This window comes from Ischnura elegans, chromosome 11 (assembly GCF_921293095.1).
Source record: "Ischnura elegans chromosome 11, ioIscEleg1.1, whole genome shotgun sequence".
Classification (NCBI taxonomy): Eukaryota; Metazoa; Arthropoda; class Insecta; order Odonata; family Coenagrionidae; genus Ischnura; species Ischnura elegans.
The window spans coordinates 54,436,094-54,453,335 of NC_060256.1; positions in this window are offsets into that span (position 1 = coordinate 54,436,094).

The window sequence follows — 17,242 nt, forward strand, 5'->3', positions numbered from 1 at the left end:
TGGAAGGCTCTACGTTGTGTCGATGGAACGTTGATTTCGTTTATAAAGATACCTTCGTTGTGGAGATGAGGGTTCTTGCGATCCATTCTGTGGGTCCTATATTCCATCCGCTCAGCCGGCTCAAGAGTATGGTAGGAGGCTCTGGTTTTTTGTGATGGAATGAAGTTTTTATTGATATAATCACCTTCGGTATGTTGACATGGTTTCTCGCGGTCCATTCTATTGTCCCATTTCTTTCTATCGTCTTCAGCCAACATATGAGGAAGGTTGTTGGCGTCAACGGGTTCTGATGGGATATACATTGCCTTTAATGAATCACCTTCACCATGGCCGATAGCGTCATTGCATCCCGTTTGAATGTTATGGTACAGTATTTGTTTCTTAGCCGGCATAACAGAATATTCCAAGTCATGAAATTGCACTGGTGAGAAGTGGTGTGCATTAATACCGTTACTGTTCCCATGAAAGGAATGATTCTCGACACCAGTTGCATATTTCCTTCCAATGATTTTACTGTCAGATGGATGATATCTACAGTTGTCGTAATAAGTGCCTTCATTTGCGACATCTCCCATAAGTTTCCCATTTTTGTGAGCCTTTCCCTTATCCAAAGTTTCTGGATGGTCTTGAACACGTCTTCTTTTGGCCGAAATTGCTCCATCAATTTCGGCATCTGGACGAACGTCGGTGTCACCACGTCTATGGTTGTGTCCTTCTCTTTTCTTATCATCCGTCATGGGAAGACGGTTTCTGTCACCAGGCGCGGTTTTACTAGAGACCACAGGAGTTTGTGTCACTGGATGGTGTTGAACACGTTCTCCTTTGGCCGAAATTGCACCATCACCTTCCGCTTCGTTGAGTTCTGTGGACAAATCGTCGCTCAGGTCTTCTTCAACGACTTCCGCGGCCAGCAATTTCTCCTCGGTGTCGTCGAAGTATATTTTCGGACTCGGAGGCATTGGCTCACCTGGCCTTGGGGGATTCGTGAGCTTGTGTATCCCCGTGAGTGTTCCGGATGCCATGTCATTGAGGAGAACGGAGAGGTGGATGTTTCGCCTCTCCTTTTGGTCCAGGGTCTTGGGAGTCACTCCGACTAGATAAATCAACCATTTTTCTGCCTGGGTTCGAAGCTCGTTGGGAATTTTAATCAAATTCGGTTGAATGTGCTCCAGGTGGACGATATACTCTTTATTCAGCCTCTCCTCCAGGCTGTTACCCATCACACTTCCAGAGATGCTCGATTCACATCTCTTTAAAATCCGTTCCATGATGTACGTGGCGGAAAATATGGATGGCGAGATCTGCAGGATATGAATGGAATCTCGTATTTGCGCGAGTTCTTTTCGAACTCTGCTGGCCGAAGACGGAACTCCGCCGGCTGTTGCTGACTGCAAACGCTTGCAAGATGAATATTTTCTCCCTCTGCTACTCAAGTGATTGATGTATTACTCACTGTAGCTGTTTGATACTGTAAACAGTGCGTTTAAACTTCGTTTATACCACCACAATATGCTATCGCATCCGCTCTCTATCGCTTGGAAAATCCAATTGATAAAATGTCACCGTACGGCTACGTTTTCTGGTTGCCAAGGTAAACGAAAGTATTGTTGCCGCGCCAGATATGCCGTCTGCTGGCCTGCGGTAGAATATGCGCTAAGTTAATTCCCTATGCTATATTCCGTTGTAGTGAGCTGAGTTCTGTCCACGTAGAGGAGGGTGGATGAAATATTTGTTTGTTTTGAGGATTATCATGTTGTGTGAGTGGTAAATACCATTTAAGATCACCATTTTTTTACGGCGGATACTGATTTTGAAGAATGTTGCGCAGTGTCCAATGTTATTTTTATTTTGATAATTATGGAATAAATGAGCTGAATTGCCTCTCTATCTGAAACTATTAAACGAGAAATCATTTTTGATGACAGTATAAGTAATGAAAACAGTATTTTTCGTCACCGTGTATTTATTTAAAGTCTAAAAGGTATTAGCTGATTCGCCAAAAGCCGCACGTATTTATTATATATATTTTGCCGTTGTTCTTTCCTGGATGAATAGTTCTTTTGTATTTTGTGGAATTTGTTGAAACTTCTACTGATTCTTTAAGTATTTTACTAATAACTTCACACAACGCACAGGACAATATTATTTTACTTCAACTCAACACAGTAAATAGTAAACAGATTAGATTGCTTAGATACAATTTTTAACACTCTCTCTTAATTATTTTCTTTAGAAACCACAGAAAACAAATTTTATCATTCAGCACCATAAAACTTTTCTTGAAAATTTCATCACAGAATTAATTCATATAATTATAATCATTATACAGCAAAAATTAATCTCACATTTACCTTTTAGCAAAAATTAAAATTCCTTCAATTACTTGACAGTAATAAGTTTTTATTTGCATGAAACTTGATACTATTGAGGGGCTTGGTAAATATATCCGCTAACTGATATTGTGTTGGGCAGTAATTTAAAGTCACTACTTTTTGTGATACCTTTTCAGAAATGAAATGATATCTTACATCAATGTGCTTGCTTCGTCTATTAAGCTGTCCGGTCGCAATTATTCGAATAGTGCTTTGATTATCCAGATGTAAACTTACACTCAGTTCTTTACCTACCAATTCTTCAATAAATGTTTTTGCATATACTATGACTTCCTTCACACAGTCAGCTGCTGCAATATATTCTGCCTCTGTAGTGGAGAGAGCCACATTTGGTTGTTTACGTGACCACCAGGCTACTAGACCTCCACAGAACATCAGGACGTATCCACTTGTGCTCTTCCTAGTCTTTAAGTCACCTGCATAGTCAGAGTCAGTATAAGCAGTCAGAGTCAAGTTTGATCTTCTTTTGTACCGAATACCCAGGTTCTCTGTATTCTTTAAATACTTCAATATTGTTTTTACATTTTCAATGTCTGTTTTTGTTGGATTTTCCAGACTTCTGCTTTCATAGTTGACTGCAAAAGTCATGTCAGCTCTTGTTTTATTCGTCAAATATAAAAGACTACCAACCACTTCTCTGTAAGGAAACTTGAGAACACTTTTATCCCTTTCTTCGTGCTCATCAACTCTTTTCCCAATTTGAAGAGGTGTATCAGCTTCCTTGGTATTTTTCATCTCGAATTTATCTAATATATAATCTGTAAACTCCTTCTGAGATAGGAAAATAGAGTCCTTAGTTTTTGTTACCTCTATGCCAATTAAAACCTTTGGATTATTTCTTGTCTTTGTTTAAAACTCTTTTCCCAAACTATCTAATAAATTGTCTAAATCAGATTAATTTTCTCCTGTCATGATCCCATCATCTACATACACAGCTAAATATAGAGTTCTGTTCTCATTTCTGAATACACACTGCTCTGATTTCAACTGAAAAAGCCCTCTGTTCGGTAAAAACTTCTTCAACCTTTGATTCCATTTCAAGGGTGCTTGTTTTAATCCATATAAGGATTTTTATAAACGACAAATTTTATTTTTGACACTAAAACCCTCTGGCACATGCATGTAAATTTCTTCTTCTAGTTCTCCATAAAGGAGAGCTGTTTTAATATCAAATGCCTTCATTTTGTAATTATTTTTAGCTGCAATGGCAAACAGTATCCTCGGTGATGTTGTATTCACCACTGGGCTGAAGGTTTCTTCATAGTCAATTCCTCTCTCTTGCTCGCAGCCTCTAACTACTAATCTAGCCTTGTATCTCCCGTCTTCTTTAATTTTGAATACCCATTTACTGGTTAAAATTTTCTTCCCTTTGGCATCTTGAGGACTGACATATTTCCATGTTTCATTTTTCATCAACGATGATTTATCATCTTCAATTGCTTCTATCCATTTATCTTTTTCCTGTCCAGTTACTGCTTCATTATACGAAATTAAAGCCATTTTACATTGATATTCCTTGAAGTTATCTGGTGCTTTAAGTTTATTTCTGTCTCTAAGATTGTAGTGTATCTTCATCTTCTTCTTCTCTTCCAGCTGTTACACCTTCTGTTTCTTGTACTATATCTTCTTCATCTTGATTTTCCACCTTTACTCTTTTTATGGTCTTTTTAATTTCTCTCTCTTCCTTGCTGTTATTTTGAATTCTAGGAATGAAGACTACATCTCTAAGTACCACAACTGTTCTTTTATCCATAAAAAATACTCTTACTCCTTTTGAACAATCTTCATATCCCACAAACATCCCTTTTTTGCCTTTGGAATCCCACTTTTGTCTCTTCTGAGATGGCACATGAGCATAGACTTCTGATCCAAAAACTCTGAGCTTTTCAAAATTTCCAAAAGGTTTACCGAACCATAACTCATAAGAAGTTTTGCCTTTTATTGAACTTGTTCCAGTTCTATTGATCACATACACTGCAGTATCAACTGCTTCGGCCCAAAATACTTTGCTCAGTTTCTTATTCAACAACATTGTTCTAGCTGATTCTACCAAAGTTCTCATCTCTCGTTCAGCTTTCCCATTTTGCTCAGGATTGTAGGGCACAGATTTTTGATGACAAATGCCTTCACCTTCAAATATTTTTCTTACTTCCTTATTTAAAAAATCAGATCCATTGTCACTTCTAAAAATTTTAATCCCTTTTCCAGTCTGATTTTTTACGTATTTTGTAAAAACTTTCAGCTTTTCTTTCACTTCGCTTTTGTTTCTGAGAAAATATACTACTTTGAAGTGTGCTAGGTCATCTTTCAATAACAGAAAATACTTGCTTCCTCCAATCGACTCTGTCTCCATCGGTCCACATAGGTCTGCATGTATTAATTCACATATGCTTTTAGAGCTACTGCTGCTTGGAGTGAATTTTCTTTTTGCATATTTCCCTTCTACACAGGAACTGCAAAACTTGAGGTTGTTTCCAATAAATGGAATTTTATTTTCTTCTAAAACTCTTTCCACTAAGGTGAAGTTTTGATGACAAAATCTATTATGCCACTCCTGCAAAGTTTCGGATTTCTTTGCCAAATATAACTCAGCAGTTGATTGCCTGGTTGTTCGAAAATCCATTACGTACAATTTACCGGATCTAATGTCTTGTGTACAGATTTTATATTTCATGTTCTTCAATACGCATTTTTTATCATCAGACTCTAGCTTGTATCCCGTATCAAGGGCTATTCCTATAGAAAAAGGTTAGTTTTAAGTTCAGGCACATACAAGACATTTTCAAGGATTGTTTCCATCCATTTTTCACCGTTGTTCGCCATAAGTATCACCGTCCCGCAACCAACCGCGTCCAGCGTTGATCCGTCTCCAATTTTTATTTTCTTAGGCTCACTAATCTCTTGGTATTCCTTAAATATTCCAATTACATTGCACATGTGTTCGCTGGCTCCGCTGTCTAAGTACCAAATTTCTTCATTCACTCGTTCATTGAAAAATGCAGTAGAACTGATGAATGCATTTTTGCTTGTTTTAGCTTTCCTTTCATCATCCTTCAGGAAACGGCATTGCTTAATAAAATGTCCCGGTCTCTTGCAGTGATGACACACTTTTTGAGATTTCGATCTTTCTCGGAAATAACTATTCTTTTCTTCGTGATTATTTTTCTTACAAATACTGCAAAACAATGGTTTGCTATTACATTTATTTTGGTTCCTCGAGTATTTCGTTTCCGCTCTTAATGCTGAGTTCTGTATTACTTCATCGTTAGAGCATTTAAATTTTTGTTCCTCTGCCGCCAATCTCGCTATGAAGTTTTCAATTGTTCTTTCGTCTTTCACGGTAGACACCCACGCGGTGCTGAAGTTTTGATAATCAGCGGGCGGCACACTAAGTATCTTCGTTATTAACATGGTTTCATCAATATTTTGCTGCAGCATTTTAAGTTTATGAACTATTGATTGGGTGTTGGAAATATTCGTCATTATGTCGGCACTCTTCTCGAAACGGAAATTGTAGAACTGTTGCAGTAAATTACACTTCTGTTGCTCTGTATCACGTTCGTATATATTCGTCAGGGTTTTAAACATATCATGGGCAGTAACACAAGACATAATATGCACCATTATCTTTTTATCAATAGTCGTTATTATGTACTTCTGTGACTTGGCGTCCAACATCTTCCAGTGACGTACGTCTTTTTCATCTTTCACATCAGCCAGACGTTGAATTCCGTCGACCACGTCCAGTAGGCCACTTGCTCGGAAGAATATTCGTATTTGGAACTTCCACAAATCGGAAGTTTCAGCTCCTTTTAGTATTTCAATGTTTGATAGATCTTCTGTCATTGTTGCCGAGTGCGTTATTTTTTTACAATCTTCTTTTAGTGTTTTTTTTATCGCCAATATTGTCTTTTTTCTTTCTTCTATATTTTTACGTTTTCATTGGAACCTAAGCGTTAGGTGGATATAGGTGCCTGGGTCCATGACCTGTTGAAACTTCCACTGATTCTTTAATTATTTTACTAATAACTTCACACAACGCACAGGACAATATTATTTTACTTCAACTCAACACAGTAAATAGTAAACAGATTAGATCTCTTAGATACAATATATAACAGACTTCCATCGTGCTTTTTAATGTTTGATGTCTACAGTGTAGTCGGAGATGCCGCGAACATCTTCTGGCCAGTCTTTGAGTTTGTCGCGGAAACATATGCTGGAATAGGGCTTACGGAATTATGAATCAAACTCCACTTACTGTATGAAGATGGGTTGTTAAAATTTACATTTAGTCAAATACATTCATGTCAGAGTTAGTAAGAAATTGTTCACCGCAATGTTATTTTGTCTTCTGTGGAATCTCTACACTGCTAATATGTGAAAAATTCTTTTTTTGGACTGTATCATACACTGTTTAATAAAACGTTGCCTTTTTAGTTCTAGTGCCCCGTGACTATTTTAAACGGATCTTGAAGAATGAGAGCGAAAATACTTTCAAAGCGATGGGGGATTCTAGCGGTGATGAAACGGTGGAAAGAATGCTGAGGTGAACTTAGAGGGATGTGTGGAGAGAATTTCATGGTGAGCACTGGTATGAAGGGGCCGCAATAATTTTAAACAAAGTACCTTTTCTTTTCAAAAGCCAAGGTAAAGGCAGTTATATAAAAGAGAGAATTCCTTAGGAATGCAGAGCGAATAAAAACACGAGAGAAAATCCCGAATGTGTGAATGATGAAGAGTTGTAAGTATTATCGCAGCTGTGAGGTAGCTACTCCTACTCATTTGCTTCATGAAGTCTCGGGTACTAAACTCAATCGTATGCTACGTAACTAGATGACATTTTGAGTCAATGATTAATAAATCAGCTCCTTTTTTTGATGTACGCACTTTTTTATTGCCCTTCGCCGGTTTCCTCTTTTAGACCTTACTGTAAGAGGGTGGAAATATCACCACATCGCTGAATAAGTGTGACAAGGTTCTAATTTTCATTTTGCTCGAATACTTCATTATCTGATAAAACTACTATTTGATGTAGAACGTAGTTGAAAAAAACTGAATTTTCCTGAAACTTTTAAGGAAATAAAGGAAGTAAGATTTGAAAAATTTGTCTTAATGATGTTATTAATAAAACTATAGATGTTTGATATTCGCGCCCTGTAGTGGATTTTCTTTTAGGGCCTAAAGAGGGCAGTAATGGATTTGCCACTAACCGCGACACCTGTCGGAATATTTTTTCGTTATCTAATGCTTTCCTGGGCCCATAAGGCTTCGAAACCGGCCTCATTCATTGACGCACCGACTAACAGGCATCATCGTAATATTCAAGACGCCTGACCGTGGAGCCTATAGCCTGGCGGCTGTAAGGTCTTATAAGCCTGGCGGCTATAGGCTCCGTGGGGTAAGTCACTCAGTGCTATCGTGGAGGCTAGTTATCTTTTTCGATACAGTTCACTTTGTGTTTAAATTATGAAATGTCCGGCAATTCTGTAGGTCTCTCGGATTTCGGCCACGAGGGTGGTTTCCTGTTATATTTTATGCCTTAATCAAAAGATTATTACTCCTGGAGCACGCATTTCACGCTTTTAGCTTTTTAAATGACGATATCTATTTTTCGCGATAAAATGAGAAGTGAAAATTTTCAAGAGCGCGAAAACGCGACGGCTTAGTATGAATGCTGGGATAAGCCCGTGTTACGTCTGGTTGCTGCTGTGTGAGGCTACCTGGGTGCGAGGCTATGAACGCCGCTATGGTGCAGGCTGCTTGCTGCCGAGTATGGCGGAAGTGTAAAGTACCCTGCTAGCAGGTAGCACTTGGATTAAATTAGGGTTATTAATACCCTATCAAACGAAGATAATTTTACCATCATAGGCAATTTTAATTGGTGATTATTAAGAAATGGTTGAGCTCTGTGCCACATGCATGCACTGGTAATCTCAGACGATGTAAAACTCCTGACTCGTCGTCTAGGTCACTGTGACTTCATGTTGAGTGGCATCGCATGGGTGCCAAACAGATCTTATTCAAAAGAGGCTAAAATTCACCTCTGCCATTCGTCTGAACTGGGATTTCCAAAACCAAATAATTTGTGTATTGTTAATGCACTTATGGTGGGTAACGAATCGCAATGAATGCCTTTCGTTTTCTTTGATGAAGGAAACTACCCTTTTTCGGACGTAACGGGATACAATAGTTTTGGGTCAAATTCATTTTATGAATGCTTGCGTGGTTTTAATAAGAAAAAGGACTCACGGATGCAGCGACGTGTAGAAGAGTCATGAGAATGCTTGAACCTTGATAAGAAGATTTTTATCAGGGGTTTTTCATTTAGATTTATCTGGGTTAAAAGAGACATTTTGCAAATATATCCAGCCTCTCGTCGTTCCCTCACGTTGAAATTACCTTATTTATTCGGTTTTCAGTAATCTGTGTATAGTATTGAATGGGGTTTACCTACTCCTACTCTTTCTTTCTTCATCGTATGCTATATAAAAGGTGGAATTTTGAGCCAACGTGGAATGAATCAGCTCCTTCGCGAGTTAAGTATTTAAAAAAAATTGTCTTCCACCAGTGTCAGGCATAAGACCTTACTTTAAGAGAGTGGTAATACCACCAGCACGCGGATTCATTGGAGGCAGCGTCGGAGCCATTTCGCCATTGCCTCTAATGGGAGAAACGTGAGAGTCCCTTGTGAAATCGCTGATTATTCAGGAAGCAATGGGTTTACGTAATTATTTGTAGCCAGGATGCTTTTGCGGAAATTCATCTGCGAAGGGGAATAATAAACTTCAGGGTGTGAAGATCAGGAGGTTGTGTAAAGACAAAGTAAGTACACGTGAGTCATTGTCGTCCGCCATTGCGGTTGCAAGAAAATTTGAAGTCATTTTGCTCCAAATTTTGTGTGTTAAGTCTCATTATTATCATTGGTTAGTGGTAGTTTTCTGGGGCCAAGAAATGGTCAGGTATACTGGATGGAAGGGCGATCCTTTTTCGAACCCTTTCTCGGGGTCTCAGAGATAATCCGGGTGCTCAGGAGACGGGCGTCACTGCATGAGGTACCCGCTGCCGTTATGACCTGTCGTAGTACATTTTTTACTTTACTAATGTCAATACTTGGAGCTAAAGAAATACACCCATCATACTCATTGTCGTTGGGAGATTAAATGCGTCTTTTGATCGAGGTTCTACGATGAGAAATAAGGATTTTACGAAAAGGCATAAAATTTACGCCCATTGCCTCCGCTGAATTGGCAACGCCGAAATTTGGATGGAGGGGGGGGGGGAACGCGAAAAGCTCCTTTTTCTCCCCCCACTCCAACTTTAAGCTTGTCCACGTGTATGAGTGTATCCGGAATTCTTGTGACTAAGTTTCGCAAAGGTGTTTGGCAGGGTGTGAGCTTTCGCTGACCCTCACTACTTCATTTATTCTTCTATATCTACATAGCTCCATGCGAGCCAAGGGTGCCTGGCAGGGGGTGACAAATCACCAAGATCACCACAAGCGCATGGAAAAATAAAAGCATGTAATCGCCATCTACATAATACCCTTAGAGCCACCTCTAGGGTGTTTGGCAGGGGGTGACAAATCACCAACATGCAGAATGCAACAGGACCGCCACATGCACACCGCACGGTCATAGAAATATTACGCATACTAGCAAAATATGAGTGCTTATTCATTAAAAAAAAACTTGCTAATGGTTAGTAATTCCTAGAGCAAATACATGAAAGGTTAGAACTATGAAGAAAAACACGCAATGAGTGACCCTAGCGAGCGACGCCATTAATCCTATCAATTGAGACAACCTTTGATCAATTGAGATATCCTTAATAGTTACGAGGGAAGAATGACATTTTAAATCTCTCTCTTTTGCAGTCTATTTCTTTTATTTTACGTCTACTATAGTACGATGGTAAACGAATGATATGATTCACGTCGTTCTAGAAAATATCTTCTTCGAATTTCCTAAGTAAGTTAAGCCTATACTTCGATCTACGCTCCCGTAAAGATTCCCATCCTAGCTCGGGTAACATACTGAGAACGCTGCACTTTTTGTCGTAACAACTCATCACAAATCTGGCCGCCCTGCGCTGTAGTCGACTAATTTCAGCTATTATTCCTACTTTATAAGGGTTTCATACGCTAGCAGCATACGCTAGCGCAGAAATTTTGTGGTGTACAATAAAGAGGGATGTGTGGAGAAGAATCAGTAGAACATGCGTGGAGTCCTTTGAGACACATTTAGTGGAATATATGTGGAGAAGTAGGCACCATGCAAAGGGGGAATTGTACGCTGTTTTTTTTAGAGCGTTGACATACTTTTATCCAAATAAATAGAATATATAACAAGCTGACAAGGTTTTTAGCCGCTCATGTGTTTGACAATGCTTCCATCTTCTGTGATCGTAGCTAATTGACAATGCCCTTTTCAGGGCTACCTCAGGTATTGGTTTGATTGGCTTTTATTTGAATGGCCATTCAAATTGATATTAGCGGTAGACTTGAGAGTGTGCAACAGTGCTGTGGATAACTTTAATTTTGGACTACCCTTTAGTGCATTTTAACATTCATGGCCTTTTCGCTTCCGTTCTCATCACATTTTTTACTCTCTGAAGGGGCGTATAGTATCATTCCTGGTGGAAGGGGTAAAGTGATTTGAAAGTCGTTAATACATCAGATTAATTATTTCATATAGCATCTGTACCAAATAGAGAAGAGAGAGTATTCTTAATTTATTAGCGACAAATATACCTCATCAGGTAATAAACGTGAGCACCCTGAGGGAATAAGTGACCATAAGGTAGCAATAGCAAAGTTTTCTCTAAATAACGTTGGAAATTTTAAAACGGAACGTACAATTTTTATTTTTAAAAGGGATGATTTTGATTGGTTTAATAGTTATCTGAAAAATGCTTTCCCCGTGTTTCCATAATTAATGGTAAAGTTAAAGGTAGAGGGTACTTGGAAAGCTTTTATATCGCTCGTAACTTTGAGAATAAATAGCTACATCCCTAGTATAGCAAAAAAAGAAGATAGCGAACCGAGATGGTATGACGCGGAAAGGAGAAAATCATTGAGGCGACTGAGAGTATGCCATACTAAAATGAAAAGGGTCAGCACGGATTTATCCACTAATGATCGCGAGTTAATATCTAAAAAATGAAGGTTATCTAAAGCCGGCACGAAGGAATGCGTTCACGAATTTTAAAAGAAAAACACTAGTAGAGCAGTTACGGGATAACCCAAAAGCATTCTGGTCTTTTGTTAGGGAAGTTTAAGGAAAACGATCTACCGTGTGTTCGCTGACATACGATAATGGAGTTGTGTTGAAAAACAGTTCCAAAAAAGCCAATGTATTAAATTCCTACTTCAAGAGCGTGTTTACAGCCTTCTGAGAACTCACCCGAGACAGTGTACAATCTCTGCATACGAAAGATGTCGCTTATTGACATTTTTGCTCACGGAATAGAACATATATTGAAATCGCTCAGTCCAAATAAATCACCTGGTCCAGACGAAATCCCTTCTCGCCTTTATAGAGAACTGGCCTCCGAAGTTGTCCCCTTCTTGCAGTAAATATTCAGTAAATCCATCAAGCAACACGATGTAACCCCCTGCCAAACACCCTAGAGGTGGCTCGCAAGGTATTATGTACATGTAGATAATGTACAAGTACCTAATGACTGGAAAACTGCCAATATTAGGCTAATATTCAAAAGTGGAGACAAGGAACAGCCATCTAATTACAGACCGATATCTTTAACGTCCATCTCATGCAAAGTCCTTGAACACATCGCAGTCATCTCAGAAATGAAACACCTAGTCGCGCAAAACTTGTTAATGAGAAGTCAACATGGATTCAGGAAAAGTAGATCATGCTAAACACCGTTATCTTTTTTTTAGGTTTTCGCCCTCGATATTTTAGTCTCCGTAAAGGGCAAGATTGCAGCAGACGCTTTTTTTCTTGATTTCAAAAATGCATTTGATAAAGTACCCCACGGAAAGTTAATAATAAAACTGAAATCTTACGGCCTATATGAGGATGTCATTTCCTGAATAAGAGAACTTTTGAGTGACCGCGTCCAAAAAGTAGTATTAGACGGCGGTTTTCAAGTAATGTCAGATTTATTCAAGGAAAACATATGAATTTGTTACCCAAACACGTACTTGTAAAAGCATAATGAAACTTTCTATGATGTAGAAGGAACAAGTACTGAAGGACTCACTGCAACCGCGGAGGGTTAGCTGAACCGCGTGAAGGACGGCTGCGACCTTCCGAAGGTAACAACTTGTTTTTACGTTCCATTTAATAAACAAAAAATAACTGCAAGACATGCTGTAAAATGAAGGTACTTGGGAAGAATGACGGGGCAGTAAGGCGTATCATCACATTTATCTTTACAAATATTCACATTTGTATTGTGAATGGAGACGAAGTATACGGCTGAACGCTCAAAATTGGAATCTTAGTAGATGAATACAAACTTTAAGGCCATACCGTAAAATACTCCACGCGCTACAGCATGAAATCGACATGTAGGAAATACTTATTTTATAAAAAAATTTGAATAAACCTGAAGAAAACAGGGAATGTACGATTAAGTTATTACAAGGAAGAACAATACATAATCAGATCAGAATCGTTCGGTATTCCAGTCGCGGTACAAAATGTGTAAAATAGTTCAATGCGTGCATTAAAATAATATATAAAGAATTAGAAAATGTGATGCGATATTCCCATCGTTTTCATCATTACATAAATGTTGAAATATGACATGAATTATCATTGGCATAGAGTTTCCTCCACAGCAAAGGAAAAGAGGTTATTCACTATTTAAGATTTTTAAAGTATTTTTTCAGGCTTATTGGACCCTTTCGAATGCTAATGTCATCTGTGAAATTATGATTGTTGTTACCAAAAGTGGTTGAATTTTCAGCTGTGAGCAGATATAGTGAGGCCTCACTTAGAGTATGCTGCTAGCGTACGGGACCCTTATGAAGTAGGAATAATAGCTGAAATTAGTCGACTACAGCGCAGGGCGGCCAGATTTGTGATGAGTTGTTACGACAAAAAGTGCAGCGTTCTCAGTATGTTACCCGAGCTAGGATGGGAATCTTTACGGGAGCGTAGATCGAAGTACTTATAGGCTTAACTTACTTAGGAAATTCGAAGAAGATATTTTCTAGAACGACGTGAATCATATCATTCGTTTACCATCGTACTATAGTAGACGTAAAATAAAAGAAATAGACTGCAAAAGAGAGAGATTTAAAATGTCATTCTTCCCTCGTAACTATTAAGGATATCTCAATTGATCAAAGGTTGTCTCAATTGATAGGATTAATGGCGTCGCTCGCTAGGGTCACTCATTGCGTGTTTTTCTTCATAGTTCTAACCTTGCATGTATTTGCTCTAGGAATTACTAACCATTAGCAAGTTTTTTTTTAATGAATAAGCACTCATATTTTGCTAGTATGCGTAATATTTCTATGACCGTGCGGTGTGCATGTGGCGGTTCTGTTGCATTCTGCATGTTGGTGATTTGTCACCCCCTGCCAAACACCCTAGAGGTGGCTCTAAGGGTATTATGTAGATGGCGATTACATGCTTTTATTTTTCCATGCGCTTGTGGTGATCTTGGTGATTTGTCACCCCCTGCCAGGCACCCTTGGCTCGCATGGAGCTATGTAGATATAGAAGAATAAATGAAGTAGTGAGGGTCAGCGAAAGCTCACACCCTGCCAAACACCTTTGCGAAACTTAGTCACAAGAATTCCGGATACACTCATACACGTGGACAAGCTTAAAGTTGGAGTGGGGGGAGAAAAAGGAGCTTTTCGCGTTCCCCCCCCCCCCCCCTCCATCCAAATTTCGGCGTTGCCAATTCAGCGGAGGCAATGGGCGTAAATTTTATGCCTTTTCGTAAAATCCTTATTTCTCATCGTAGAACCTCGATCAAAAGACGCATTTAATCTCCCAACGACAATGAGTATGATGGGTGTATTTCTTTAGCTCCAAGTATTGACATTAGTAAAGTAAAAAATGTACTACGACAGGTCATAACGGCAGCGGGTACCTCATGCAGTGACGCCCGTCTCCTGAGCACCCGGATTATCTCTGAGACCCCGAGAAAGGGTTCGAAAAAGGATCGCCCTTCCATCCAGTATACCTGACCATTTCTTGGCCCCAGAAAACTACCACTAACCTTATCATTATTTTAATAAATACAGAAATTTAAAAGGCTGTTACGATACTTTTTCAGATGGAGTCCGAGCTTGAGAAATGGAGGAAGGCTATTCCAAGGAAGGATTGCGCTTTAGTACTTACCGTGTTTGCAAATGTGTTTTTGAGTGTGTGACCTACACTTTCGCCCTGAAGATATCACATAATTAATTATTTAGGCGTATAATTATTTTAATTTGTGATTAGTAGTGACAGCATTGATTTTATTGTGTTGGTGTGTATCTTTTAGCGTGGCTTGTTTACATCGATTGCTTTAGTGTTCGCTACGAATCTACGACTTCCGCAGAAGTTTTAATGTTGTACGAAAACATTTCTGTGGCTTGATATCGAATGTGGAACGATTAAAAGGTCATTCGTAGAGAAAAAATGATTGAGTTTTGTGATTGTGAATTCGTGTGATACAATACTCCGCTGATTATAATTTCAGTGTTTTTAGAAACGATTATTGAAGTGTAAATGTTTGCCCTTTGATATTATTCGTATGTTACTTCAACCACCTTTGCGAGGATAAGACTGAATTACTGAATAGACTGGATCAGGGAAAAATTGTGATATATCGCTGCAAGTATGAAGACTTTGCCTTGTTTTAGTGCAATGTATGCTGTTTCAAGATGAGTAATTCATTAAATTTCTTTTTGTCTCCAGCAATCATTCTGTTTATTGCCCCTTTATTCCGTTGGAATGGAAGGTACGTATTCGGTGATCTTAAAATGGAGAAAATCTTTTTAAAAGTCGTTTTAGGTGTTCGATTAGTACCTATGGTGAAAGAAATAGTATTGCTTGATACAAAACCCATGCGCACCGATATCGGCATCAGTGAGGGTGAGAGTCTTGTATTTTCAATGGGCGATGCTGTCTGTGTACCTGAAAGAATGCTCGCAAAGGTATTTTTAGTACAATGACGGTAAGAAAGTTTAAGGTATTGTCGTTTTAATTTTATATTCTACTGGTCACAGCATTTATTGAAGTTACGTAGAAAGTGAACTGAATACATGAAAATGTTTCATTAACGGTGCATCGATCTTGCGTAGCAGACCATTTGTTTAAGTATAATTTGATTTCAGAACCATATACTTATTCAACCGTGGATACCTCTTTTTTTAATGAGTGATATCGAAGCAATTTGTTTCAATCGTGAAATGAAGGAACAAATATAAATTCGTAATGTATTCATATGACGTACTAGAGTGTTATGTGAGTGTAACATTAGCAATTAGTAAAGTTAATCACTACTCCCACTACGTAAATTTTATATTTCGAGGGTTAAATAAATCATTTACTATACATAGCCCTAAAATGTGAGCGCTTCCATGTCTTTATAGCGTCCGAGATAATGGTTTAAAGTCATCAGCTTGTACCGAAAAATCCGCCACGTTTCAAATGTGTTGGCAGGCTACACTATCAGCTGAGCTTTTCTCGAAATAGTCTGTCAAGGTATCATGGCGAACAGACTTGCATGCTGCAAATTTCTTGTATATATTCATTCATTTATCGATTTCCTTCCTTGGTTATTTCGTGCACCTGAGGTTCATTGGCGGATTTTCAACTTTTTCAGGCAGTTAAAACAGTTTCTTTTGGAGGGCACCGGTGTGAATATAATTTCACTTAGCTGTACCATCACAGGCATTAGTGTCTATTCCATCCCATCAAATACAGATATGACTATTATCTAACTCATCCTATCAGAAAAATTGGTAAAACTAATCATTGTTCGCCGTAATTTGGTAAAACAAAATTGAGAAATAACATTGTTTCCCTATTGTAACGTCTGCTAATCCCCTCGCCTGCGGTTAGCGGCGCCACAGCGGCCAAAGTAGGAACTCGAATTTCTTGCGCAGCCATTGATAACATATTTCAGATAGGACATTACCGTCCTTATGTAGGGTTCTTGGTCAAGTAGTAGGCGACGCATTTATTACCTTCAGTTGTCAGCATCAAACGGAAGGAAGATTGAAAGCTGGTTGTGGTATTGGGAACTATTTGTCTTTGCTACGAAGTTTCCCGTCCTGCAGCTGTACCTGATGGCGAAGAAAATTCGAGGTAACTTATTTTCCTGCATAATAATTGTGCATTTATAATAGGAGGAGAAATCACGTTGATGTTATCATGTGTGTTATTTAGTTTTGACAAATTCATGGAACTTTGAATATTCATTTCCATGACCAATTTTCAAGCAAATATAATATGTTACTACTAAGTTTATAGGTAAAATTTGTTATTTGTCATTAATTTCCGCTAATTGTAATCTACCTCGGGTAGGGTAATTTTTTTAAGACCTAAAAGCTTGTTCCAATAGCCTAAAGTGACTACTTCAATCGGTAATAGCGGTAGTTTCATGAAACCTGTTAAGTACATTTCGTAATTAGCTAGTTGTATTTTGTTTTCTTTTAAGTTTTATATGGGTGATTTTGATTGCAGACATTAGGCAGTGCTCAAATCGTTACGTGTGCTTGAACGAGTATAGATAACAGTCAAATGGCGCCCAAGCGCCTTTATTAGGGATTCGAAGCGAAATTCTCAACTTCAGTTCCATGGGGTTGAGCGGGCGAATGTTTTGAGTCTGGGCATTGAAAAGGAAAGTATGTATTTTTCCGCCAATTTATT